This window comes from Equus quagga, chromosome 11, assembly GCF_021613505.1.
Source record: "Equus quagga isolate Etosha38 chromosome 11, UCLA_HA_Equagga_1.0, whole genome shotgun sequence".
NCBI classification, from domain to species: Eukaryota; Metazoa; Chordata; class Mammalia; order Perissodactyla; family Equidae; genus Equus; species Equus quagga.
The window spans coordinates 108,161,828-108,174,384 of record NC_060277.1 but is presented as its reverse complement, the minus strand read 5'-3'; positions in this window follow the sequence as shown (position 1 = coordinate 108,174,384).

Sequence of the window (12,557 nt, the reverse complement as noted above, 5' to 3'; positions counted from 1 at the left end):
GACTAACGTGCTGGCGAGGCCACATGGCCACCTTCTCCAAAGTCACCAAGTAGTAGAGTCAGAATATTATGGATTCAGAACCCTCTTCAGCTCGCCACTCAGGGGCGCCCCGAAGCTTCATCCCTTTGGGGAGTGAGGCGGGGGGTGTGTCTGCCCTGGGTGGGGTCACTGGGTCACCCAGTTCCTGCCCCACCACCCTCCCTTCACACGCGCCTTCCCCTCTGCCTGGGCGTCTTGGAAGAGGACGTCAGCCTGGCAGGGCCAGCCGGCTGCTGGCTGAAGCCCCTTACAAGCCCTCCCTCCCACCTGGGGCCCAGTGTGGCTGAGTTCCTGGAAACCCCGCCCCTGGCCTCGAGCCTCTACGGAGAAATCTGGGCTTGTGCCCATCCTCTCCCTGGGAAGCAATAAGAAGCAGAATTAAACCGTCACCCAGGGCCCTCTGCCCCTAGAGGGGCCCATAATGAGGGACAGGGCTAAGAGGAGGAAGGAGCAGGCGGTGTGGGGGCCCCGAGGGAGGAAGGGAGAGAGGCCGTGGGACTGGGGCACACACCTGCAGCCCAGGGCGGGGACGGGGACCCAGAGGCTGCAGTCCAGCTCCGGACGACTGAAGAGAGGAAGGCAGTGTTCACCGAGGCCCAGGAGGGTGCAGGGAGGGCTCCTACTGTGCCTCCCAGATACAGTGTGAACACCCCTGCTCCATCACAAGCACACACCCGGGATTCTTGAGGGGCTGGGAGAAACCAGTCCCCCCGAGGGTGCAGACCTGCTTTTTGATTTGATGGAAAAGCACCAGCCATTCAGGAAGACCCAGGGGCCTGCAGAGAGACCTGGCTGGACTTACAGATTTGGGAGCACGCATTCTGGTTGGGGGCCCAATGGGCCCACCAGACACATATGGGATAACCAGGCAGGGCCAGCCTAGCCACACGCCAGCTCTAATTTTGGTTTGCTGTGTGGCCTTGGCCTACTCATTTTCCCTCTCTGGGCAGCTTTAGTTTCTCCATCTTGAAATTAGGCACAGCATAGTTGTTTTCCCCTTTTTACCAGAAGTTCTGTTTGCAGTGAGATCGCATGTTGAACCCCCAGACATGAACAGGCCAAGCCAGAGCTTCCTGTGTGGGGGCAGGTTTAGGGGGTCCTTACTCCCTCCCCTGCGGCCTCTGAGGTTCGCCTGGGAAACCCAGGGCCCCCGCAGAGCATGTCTCACCTTAAAGATGTTCCGTAGGGCCCCTTCTACTTCTGACAACTCAAAGCAGAAGCCAGGAACTACTTCTGGGTGATAATTGAGTAATTTCAATTCAGATTGCAGCTACTATTCTCCAAACTAGGATGGGACCCCAGAGCCGCCTCCCCCAGGCAGGGCTGCAGCTACAGCCCAAAGATGCATAGCACCAGCCTCACCCAAGTCCAGCCATCATTGGGTTGTCCCCCCTCCACCTCCCCCCACCCCGTGAGGGGTTTTGCTTGTATTTATTGGGCACATACTGTTCTGTATTATTAGTATGATCAGGGCTGTGTGTGTTAGCTGTTGGGACGGCCATATGCCAGGCACTGTTCTTTGTATTGGCCTCACTTAATTCCCATAACAACTCTGTGAGGCCGTGCTGTTCATATCACCCCCACTTCACAGATGAGGACACTGAGGCGGCTAAAGGTGAAGGAACCGGCCCAGCCCCCAGGCTTGTGAACGGAGGAGCTGGACACAGACCTGGGCACGGCTCCAAAGCCCTTCCTCACCCCACCATCCCAACCTGATGATTTACATGTTGGGAGCCGGAATGAGCAGGTGGGGCCAGTGACCTGGCCGGGCGGAGCAGCGCAGGGAGGCCCAGCTGTCAGCCTGGCTCACGTGGGGCTGGGTGCCCACGGAAAAGGGGTGTTGCTGGGGAGGCGCCGGCAACTCCAGGCCCCTGTCAACAGCAGCTGCTGATTCATGGCACCCAAAGGGCCCAGCAGGCAGGCCCACCAGGACCAAAGGGCCCTGCCCAGGGTCACTCGGGGCTGGCCTCTGTCTGCTGGGCCCTTTGCCTCTCAAGCCTGCAGCCTTGGGCCCGTGTTCCTGCTGGCATCCAGGCTGATCCCACGAGGTGCTCACCTCTGACTCCATTCTCACACACACCCAAGCCACCCCCTCCTCTTCAGCAGGGTCGCACCATGTCCCCAGAAGAAAGTGGACAAAGGCAGAGAGGATGTCAGGACACATGAAGGAGAGGATTCTTAGGATCTTCAAATTTGAGGATCTGGTGCCCCCCCCCCCCGGCCCCACCCCATTTTACAGATGGGAAGACAGAGGTGGGGAGAAGAAGGCGCTGGCTGAAGTCCCACGAGTGGAGCAGAGCTGAGATTGTGAAATGGCCTGGGCTGGCTTTGGCTCTGTGACATGGAGATGAGGGACAGGCTGAGCCTGTGGGGCGCAGCTGCTCAGAGCTGGGGGTGCGGCAGTTGGAGGGGGACCTCCTCAGGTGTGTGTGGCTCTCCCCATCCCTCCCAGCTCACATCTGCCTTCACAGAACAGCCTCCCAAAGTGCCCCGACTCTCCCCACACTCGGCAGGGGCCCTTCCCGGCGCAGCCCCTCCCTCACAGTGATAAACTGTACCCGAAGTATCCCTGGACGCAGAAGACCCTGAGCTAAGATGCAGGAAAGGAAAGCTAGGAGTAAAAGCGGGAGAGCTTGTCTAACTTCCCCTTTGCAGTCTCCTGCAGGCCCTGGGGCTTCCTGCCAACAGCCAGATGGGAGGCTGGAGAGAACGTTTTGGGGGAGGGGAGGGACTTGCAGGCAGATGGCTGTTGGTGGCTTTGCCTCCAAAACCTGTTGCTCTAACCCACTGAGCTGCTGTTCTCCAAGACGGAGGCTCCCAGGAGGGGACGGGAGGAGCCAAGGAGAGCTGTCTTCCTGGCAGGATTCCAGCCCTGAAATGACACTCGGCATGTTAAAAATACCTGTCAAGGCCACAAGGCTCTGCTGAACCTTGTTTTGTTTTCATGCTCTGCTTTGCTCTAAAAAGGATTGGAGGCAGTTTACAAAAATACAAGAGGATAAAATTAGATCAGAGAGAAAACAAGGCAGGAACAAACAGTGCAATGAACCAGGAGGGTGGTATGCAGAAGCATTCTCTGGTGGCCTCCACAATTCTCAAAGGTGGGCTGCAAATTGGGCTCTGAGCTTCCCGTCAGTCAAAGCGAAGACAGAAATCCACCTGTTATGAGACTCAGGACGTCCACCAGGTTGAAACAATCCCAGAAGCAGCTCAGCTTTTTCTGACATTGAGGTCTAAGAAGGATTCCTGTGAGATCTTTGAAGAGGGAGGGTGGGGGTCCCAGGCACCATCCTCAACAACAGTCTCCTAACAGATACAGTCATGTGAACCCCGTCAGGCTGCTTTTCTGCTCAGTATAGATCAAGGGCTTGATGCTGAGATGCAGATCGATACAACCAAGGCTGTGGAGGCCAGACCCAAGTGATCCAAGTCATTCACTCAAGAGATACAGTTTAGATTCTTCCAAAGCAGGATTTCCTGACCTCAGCACTACCGACATCTGGGGCCTGATCACTCTTCATGGTCAGGAACCATCCTGTGCATTGTCAGATGGTGAACAGCATCCCTGACCTCTACCAACTAGATGCCAGCATCCTCCCAACCAGTGACATCAATCCAAAGGGTCCCCAGACATTGCGAAATGTCCCATTAGAGACTGAAAACCACTGCTCTTACAGGAGTGGTGAGAAGCCCTTTTTTGTGTGTGTTTTTTTAATAAAGGCCAATTTAAGACGAAAAAGTTTTCGGGTCACATGTTTTTTGTTCAAAGTGAAAAAAGACTTATGGAGTCTCATGGGGGAAGACATACATACTTGCATCTTAACCTACCTACTTGTTTGAGAAAGCTGGCACTTCTCTTTAGCCAGTAACACGTCACCGTGAAGGTGTTATCTGAGAAGCAGTTTTCTGGTTTCTCAGCCTGGAATCAGACTAAGGAAGGTTCCGAGAAGGTGGCCCGGGCCGTGGGCTGCTCTCTGCAGATCCAGGGCACTGATGGACCGTGTCATCTCCCGGCCGACTTGGAAGACGATGCCGCATCAGTATCATTTCTTGCAGCCAAGGTTCCTCCCTTGCCCCCGCCGAATCAGGGCCGACGACAGAGGGTGTGAGGTTGTACTCTCTGAAAACAGAGATCTACAGCACAGACTCATTTACTCATCAGATGTTTCCTGAGCTCCTCCTATGAGCCAAGTGCTCTGAGGGGTGCTGAGGAGGGGTATGACAGTCCACGGGACAGTAGACTAGACAGACATGGGCCCAGGATGTCACTATGACTTTTGTGGGTCCCTTCCCCATAAAAATTGTTAAAATTATATTTTGTGACTGTATTAGTAAAAAATTGAATGTATTAATATTATAAAGAAAATTTTTCTTCCACCTAAAACTTCATATATTTTCTTCTGATTTTAAAAGAAATTAAAACATTTTCGTGGGTGGGCCTCTACAAGGACTGAGGACCCCAGCACAGCACCTGCTGAGCCTGATGGAGAAGGCATGTGATGGACGGAGCCCTGCCCGCAAGGGCTGGGGTGAGGCGGGAGTCGGGTGGGGGAACAAGCAGACCATCCACAAGCAAGAAAAGCAGTTAAAGCATTGCACATGGTGCTAAGGGCTTCAGAGGAAATAAACGAGTGGTGCTGGCACAGGGTGTGACCTGAGGGCTGTTTAGATGAGGTGATGGGGAGGCCTCTCTGAGGAAGTGGAGTTTAAACCAGACTCAAGGATGAGGAGGAATCTGTGATGTGAAGAGCAGGGACGAGGACATTTGGGGAGTCAAGGACACACCTAGCTTTGGCCTGAGCATCTGGGCAGAGCTGGTGACATTCCGGAGAAGGGAAGACTGAGGGGGCATCAATTTCAGGGAAGTTAGAGTTTGTTCTCAGACACCTGGAAGCCATTTCAAGTAGAAACAGCGAGAAGGCAGCTGTCTGTGGGCTGGGGGCTGTGGACTGAATGTTTGTGACCCCCCCATAAATCTATATGTTGAAGCCCTAACCCCCTAGTGATGGTATCAGGAGGTGAGACTTTCGGGAGGTGATTAGGTTTAGACGAGCTCATTTGGGGCCCCCATGATGGGATTAGCGTCCTTATAAGAAAAGGAAGAGAGACTAGGATGCTTTCTTTCCCATGTGAGGACACAGCAAGAAGGTGGCCATCTGCGAGCCAGGAAGCAGGCTCTCCCCAGGGACCAAAGCTGCCAGCACCTTGATCTTGGACTTGCAGCTCCAGAACCATGAGAAATGAACGTCTGCCGTTTAAGGCACCCTCCCCCTTCTATGGTATTTTGTTACAGCGGCCCGAGCTGACTGAGACAGCGGGCAACGCCCTGCCCATTCAGCTCCCTGTCTGGAGCTGCTCATCTAGATGGGGAGCTGGAGCCCAGAGATGGAATTCAAAGCTAAGCCAAGAAGTGAAACCAAGGGCAGATGTACGGTTTGATGAATACCCAAGGGGAGGGAAGGTCAGGATTGGCAGCCTCCCCCCGCTGGGCCCTGCCGAGTCTCCCCTCAACCCCTCCCCCTAGGTCAGGAGTTTATCCAGGCTGGGAGCGAGGAGGGGCTGTCCTCTGCTTGCCCGCTCCTGCCGCCCACACCCACTGGGCTTTGAACACAAAGTGGGCACAATTGACTCTTTGTCAATAGTCGGGGCTTGGAGGGTTTTTCCATCTGTACTCTGCCTGTCTGCCTCGTGACCCAAGAATCATTTAGAGATAACAGACTGGAGGGCAGTCTGTGGTGATGAAAATGGAGTTTTTCTTCCAGACTCAATTGACCCAAAGGCAGATCAAACTTGTGACCTTGGCCCTCCATCCATCAAAGTGAGTGCACCAGGCCGTGGCTGGGAGAATCAATCCATCATGGGGGCCGAGGCCAGCTGGCGGTCCTGCGTTCTATAGAAACCTTCCTGTGTCTCCTCCAAGGGAGGGCGAGGGGCTCGTGAACCCCAGGAGGTATGCGAGACCATCCACTGGGATATGGGAATTGATACTAGGACTTTGCCAATAATCACGGTCTACCTTGACCCCCTACATTATTCTATTTTACGCAGCACAGAATGCCTTAGGGCTGTGGCGAAGTCTTCTGGATTCTAGCACACAGGTTGCTGGAAGCCCCTCTTTCAGGCCTTCCTTGGAGAGTGCACCCAGGACTTTACAGCCAGAAGGCTCTTTCTAAAATGCAGATAAGACCCAATGTTGCAAGGCTGGCTCCTTCAGGGACTCCCAAGGCCTCAGGTTCAAGGCCCTTCCCAAGCTGGGCTCCCAGCCTCTTGAGCCTCCCAACAGCTGACTTGCCAGATCCAGCCCTAAAGAACCACAAATGGCTTCCCAAATGCACCACGCTGCTACTGCTGGAAACACTGTCCCCTGCCACCCTGACAATGCTCTACCCATCGACAGCTTTGTTTCATGTCCTCCTGGAAATCTTTCTTTGATGCTCAAGTGAGAGCTAAGTGGTCTTGTAGGAGCTTTGCAAATGCCTCGCATCCCACGTTGTAGGATTCAATTGCCTGTTGATTGGTAACTTTCCCCTCTGTCTTCGTTTCCTTATTGTTGCTGTGCCAAATTACTACAAATGGAGTAGCTTGAAACAACACAAACTTCGTGTCTTACAGTTCTGGAGGTCAGAAGGCTGAAATGGCTGTCACCAAGCTGACATCCAGGTGTCGGCAGGGCTGCATTCCTCCTGGAGGCTTCTCAGGAGAAGCTCTTTCCTTGCCTCTTCCAGTTTCTAGAGGCCGCCTGCATTCCTTGGCTTGTGGCGCCACCCTTCATCTCTCCCTCTCTCTCTCTCTCTCTCTCTCTCTCTCTCTCTCTCTCTCTCTCGTGATTACATTGGGCCCACCTGGCTAATCCAGGATGATCTCCCCATCTCAAGATACTTAATCTCCTCTGCAAAGTCCCTTTTGCCAGGTAAGGTAACATAGTCACAGGTTTTGGAGATTAGGATGTGGGCATCTTTGTGGGGCCATTATTCCGCCTACTAGAATAATGATGGTCGCTGTGTCTTCTTCATTCTGTATCCTCCAGAGTGAGTAGAAGTTCAAAAATATTTTTGAGTGAGTGAGTGAGTGAATGAATGAATGAATAGCTCCCTAGAGGCTAGGTGAGAGCAAAAGCCAGACAAGGGAAGCCGGAAGAACTGTGGGTAAGCAGGAAAAAGCCAGAGTGTAACTGGAGCCGGCCCCATCATGCTTCTTCTGCCAACTCATTTTTGCCGGCGGTCTGGGCCTGTGGCGTCCCCTGAGCTGCCCGTGACAGGACTCCTTTCTGCAGGACACAGGCCCGGGGGTAAAGCAGAGACCTGTGGAGGCTTCCCTCTGAGGCCCAGAAGGCTTACGGCCACCTCTGCTCAGCCTGGAGGGGCTCTGGGCACAGAAGCAGAGAAGAGGGAAGGCGACATGAGACCGAGACACAGGGTGGCAACAACAGTGCAGGAGAAAAGCCATTGAGACCCCCGTGGGCCAAGGGTGACTCCCTGAGCCCAGACGTCTTGTCTCCTTGACCCTCGGACCAAAAACACAATCCACATGGCCACTCATAAGCCCACGCTCTCGGGCCTTGGGGGTCTCAGGTGTCTTCCCAACGGGGGGGCCTTTCCCACACTGCAGCTTGGTAGGCTGGAAGGAGCCTGGCTTTGGGGTCATGCAGCCTGAGCTTGTGGTCTTTGGGAAGCTCATCTAAGCCTTTGAGCTTCCGTTTTCTCAACTGTAGAAGAGAAACAATATGGCTCTCTTTGAAAGGTTTTGTAGGAATTAGAGCGTCCACAGTAAACTTCAACTCATTAAGTCCTAGTATCTGGTGGCAAAGGTTGGGATTCTAGGTCCCCATTCTGATATCTGCTGGCTGTGTAAGCTTAGGCAGTCACTTTACCCCTCTGGGCCTCCGTTTCTTTATCTGTAAAATGGGTAGAACCTACTAGAATGGCTGCAGTGAGGACCGGAGGAGGCCCTCATAAGAAATACTGGGTGAGTCATTCGTCCTGTTACTGTGCCCCAGCCCCCAGGGGAGAGAGATGCCTTTCCCAGAACCACTGGACTCCAGAGACCAAGCTCCCAGGCAAAGACAGAACAGGACCACCCTGGCTGCTGGACCTCCCTGCCGTGCACTTCAAGTGGCAATTGTGAGCCAACAGCTGTCCCCACCAAGTGGGATCTCTGGGCCACAAAGAGCAACGGGGAGGGCAGGGCACACTGTCGCATCGTCCCTGGGGCTGAGCAGCAGCAGCTGTGGGTCACTGGGGGCTCCTCCTGACTCCCACCCCCTCCCAACACCATGGCTATCTAGCCCCCGGGCCCATCCCTACTGGACCTGGAGCAGCTCTCCAACAGCACCTGAGCAGCAGGAGGCCCCTGCGCCCCAGCACCTTGTACCAGGGGCCCTTGGGAATAATAAACTTGTTTTTTTTTTTTGGTTGGTTTTTCTTGAGGAAGATCAGCCCTGAGCTAACATCTGCCGCCAATGCTCCTCTTTTTGCTGAGGAAGACTGGCCCTGAGCTAACATCTGTGCCCATCTTCCTCTACTTTCTATGTGGGACGCCTGCCACAGCATGGCTTGACAAGTGATGCGTAGGGCTGTATCTGGGATCTGAACTGGTGAACCCCAGGTCGCAAAGTGGAAGGTGGTCACGAAGTGGAAGGTGCGAACTTAACTGCTATGCCACAGGGCCAGCCGCAGGAATAATAAACTTGAAGAAAGAGAGCCTTTGTGGACCTGCGGGCAAGACATCTGGGGCCTTGAGCACCAGGCCACACCCATTCCTAGTGCCTCATGGGACCCTCCTCCTGGGAAGGATGACTCTAATAAAACTCTTCCCCCGTGTCAGGCATCCACGTGTACTTTTCACTTTTCGTCAGCCCCCAGGAGGTCACCCTCTGGGTCCCATTTTACCAATGCAGAATCTGGGGCTGAGGGATGGGACTGAATGACTGGCCCAGGATTATGGGCTGGGGACCAGCAGAGCCAGGATCTGAACCCTGGCCTGCCCGATGCCACAGTCTGCACCGTTTCCATGAACTCCGGGTGCCCAAGTGGGGAGAAATGCAGATGCAGAGACACCAGGGAGGAGGGCGTGGCCACACCCTGCCCAGAAAAGCACTGACTGCGGCGGAGCCGAGGCGGAGGGTGGGGTGGGGATGACGGCGACCTCTGCCAGTTCCCGGTAGCAGAGAATTCTAGAGCTCCCTGCACCCCTGCATGCCAGAACAACGAGTTTATAAAGGGAAGAGGGCAGGGTGCTGATGATTCAGGAAATCTGCAGCCGAGTTAAATGAGGGCCTCATAATGATGGTGATTAAAAATTAACGCCACTGTTTGTTTAGTGATTTGCGCGTCCACTTTGCAGCCACAAATTAATTGATAAATGAATACACAAGTGTTCAGGATAAGCTCCAGGGTACAGAGGAGAGAATTGTGAGGTTCCAGCGGGGCCGTCCCAGCGCTGGGATCCCCAGCCCCAGCCCCTCCACCAGGGCATTGCCTGGGCTTCTCCCCTTGGGGCTCGCTCTTCACTTTGCACAGTGCGCGTGTTGGGCCACTTGGGAGCCATGAGGTGGTAGGAGAAACGGGGTGGAGGGGGGCAGCTCCCCCTGGTCTGAGTGAGACAGAGGACAGGGAAAGGGCCTGTGAGGTGGGAGACCCAGATCCAACCCCCAGTGCTGACGCTAATTAGCAGCAGGACCTTGGCAGCCACCCAGCTCCTCTGTTTCTAGCTGCTCATCTGTAAAAGGGTCTCAGAGGCTCAGTCTCCAATCGGGAAGATGTGTCAGTTTCCTGAGCCGCTGTAACAACCAACCACAAAGGTCGTGGCTTACAACAGCAGAAATTTACTCCCTCACAGTCTGGAGGCCGGAAGTCCAAGATCAAGGTGTCAGTGAGGTTGGTTCCTTCTGCAGCCTCTGAGGAAGAAGCTGTCGCATGCCTCTCTCCTGGCTTCTGGTGGTGGTGGCCTTCCTGGGCGCTCCACGGTGGCTGTCTAACTTGTCCCCTCCTTTGTCTTCACGTGCCTTCTTCTCTGTATCCATGTGTCTCAAATCCTCCTCTCTTCTCTCCTCTAAGGACACCAGGCGTTGAGTTAAGGACTCAGCCTAATTCCAGGATGATCTCACCTTGAGATCCTTAGCTTAATTACACCTGCAAAGACCCAATTTCCAAATAAGGTCAGTGCACGAGGGTTAGGACTTGGACTCTTCTTGGGGAGACAATACCGCCCACACCAGAAGGTATTTTGGAGAAGCAGAAACCATGAATTCAAGGTGCTGTCATTCTGACGCCACACGAATGAAGCACTGGGAGAGGGGGATACATCCATATGACATCCTCCCCACACCTGTGGGCCAGGCACACAGAGGTGGGATGGGGAGTCCAGGTGGGAGGTGGGACCTGGACCAGAAGAGGAGCAGAGAAGCTGGGGGTGGATGGAGGGAGGGGTCTCTGCCGGGGCCTCCTTCATGCTCAGCCCTCAGCCCTCAGCCCTGACCTCTTTCAGGCCCCCAGAGCACTGGGAGGCACCTCTGCCTATATCCCCAGGGCTCTAGTTATTATTTTTGGTCAGCCCCTAAGTGGCCTCCTGCCCCGTCTTTCCCCCACAATCCATTCTCCAGGGTGCTGTGTGTTGCTCTCCCGGCCCTTCCAGGGCTCTCCACTGGCTTCATGACAAAAACCAAGCCCTTAGAGGACACTCCTGGCTCAGGTCCTGCTTACTTCTCACTCTTGTCACTCAGCTCTCCCCTTCTCTAACACCATGCTTCTGCCAAGCCAAACCCTTGACTGTCCCCTCCACCTGCCATGCTGCTTCATGGCTCTGTGCTTTCAGACTGCTGGCCCCTCTTCTGGAACATTCTCCCTGCATCATCACCAGACTCTCCTTTGAGAGCCCTCCCTGCTTCCCCCTACCATTATCACCCTGTTGTATAACCGTGTTGTTGAACGTCTGTCTCTCCCATTTGACCTCGCCATCCCTGAGGGCAGGAACACAGTCCTTTGTTCCAGGGCCCGAGTCCCCAGTACAGAGATGCTCTGTGGACATTTACGGGAGGAAATCATCAGAGACCTAGGTTTAAATTCCATCATTAACAACTTCCCAACTGTGTGCCTTGGCCTCTCTGAGCCTCGATTTCCTCATCTGCCTTCTCTGCCAGGCTGGAGTGTGCCTTAAATGAGCCTGCGTTGACAGACGAACGTGTTCTGGGGACCACTAATCAATGCATGTGAATAGGGCCAAGAGAAGCAAGGGCGTCTACCCAAGAGACCCCTTCACCCCGCCTCGCACAGCCCTCAGCTTACCCCTCTGCCTTCCTAAGAATGTCCCTGGAGGGAGGCCCAAGCTTCTGGAAACTCTTGAATCCCTTCCTTGCCCCTCCCAGCCTGGCCTCGGCTCCAGGTGTCTATCTCTCCAGCTATTTTCTTTTCTGATCCGGAGTTCAAAAGAACAACAAATCTGGGAGCGACAGGCAGAGGAAACAAAGCTAGCAGGCTCGCTCTTGTTGGCTGGGCTGCGGGCCTGCGCTGCCGCCTCTCGCTGCTCATCTGGGAAGGAGGCCGTTTGGGTTCCGCTGGCATCAACTCCAGGGAGACTCAGCTCCAGTTGGAGGGAAGGCCACTTCGGGGCCAGAGCAGGGGGATGGGCAAAGCTGCTCTAGTTAGAGCCCTAAAACGCTCCTTTGAAAGTACTTTCAGATGTCCCCAGCCCTGGGGGCAGGGGTGGTGTAATCATAATAAAACAATATTTGCATAGAGATTTCGTTTACAAAGCACTTTCTCAGGGGTGGGAGGCGCTGGGTGGCCGTGGAATCCTGGCTGGGAGGCCACGGCCCCTGGCTGGTCCCGCCCCCAGCCCAGCTTGTGTGCGCGGTACACAAAGCGCTATTCATCCAGCGATTTCCGATTCCTCTGGATTTCATGCCTTTTCCCCTCTCTCCCATGAAGAGCTCACTCAGAGCTTGTCACTCAGTCCAGAAAAGGGGCGTCAGGAGTCCCAGAGGGAGGGGTTGGCTGGGACTCGATTGGGGGGATGGGGGGAGGCAGGTCTGCACCCCGCCCCCGCCCCCACGCCCTCTTGCCCGGAGCTTCTGCGAATCAGAACAGGGGCCATGCGGTTGGTCTGTGCCCTGCGCCTCACAGCTAACCTGTGGCTGTGTCTTCATGGTGAGAGTATGAGCGCAGGTCTGGGAACGTCTGTGCATATGCTCTGTGTGTCTGGGAACACGCAGAGATAAGCAGTGTGTGGGTCTTTGCTAATCCGGCCCCAGCAGCGGGCACTGGGAGTGGGACTTACCACAGAGTGTGGGGGTGTGCGGCCCTGAGGCGTGTGCACCTGCACCTAGTGGAGGGGTGAGACAACTGGGCCCCACTCCTGTACAACTGTGCCTAGAGAGGAGCCTGGCAGGCACCTGGCCACCGGCATCTGGGGGTGAAGCGGTCTGCAGCAGACCCTGGCCCCTTAAGGAACTCTCACGAGCTATATAGGGTCCACCTGGAGGGGCTTGCGCAGCTTTTAGCAGCCCCAGCAGGAGATGGAAG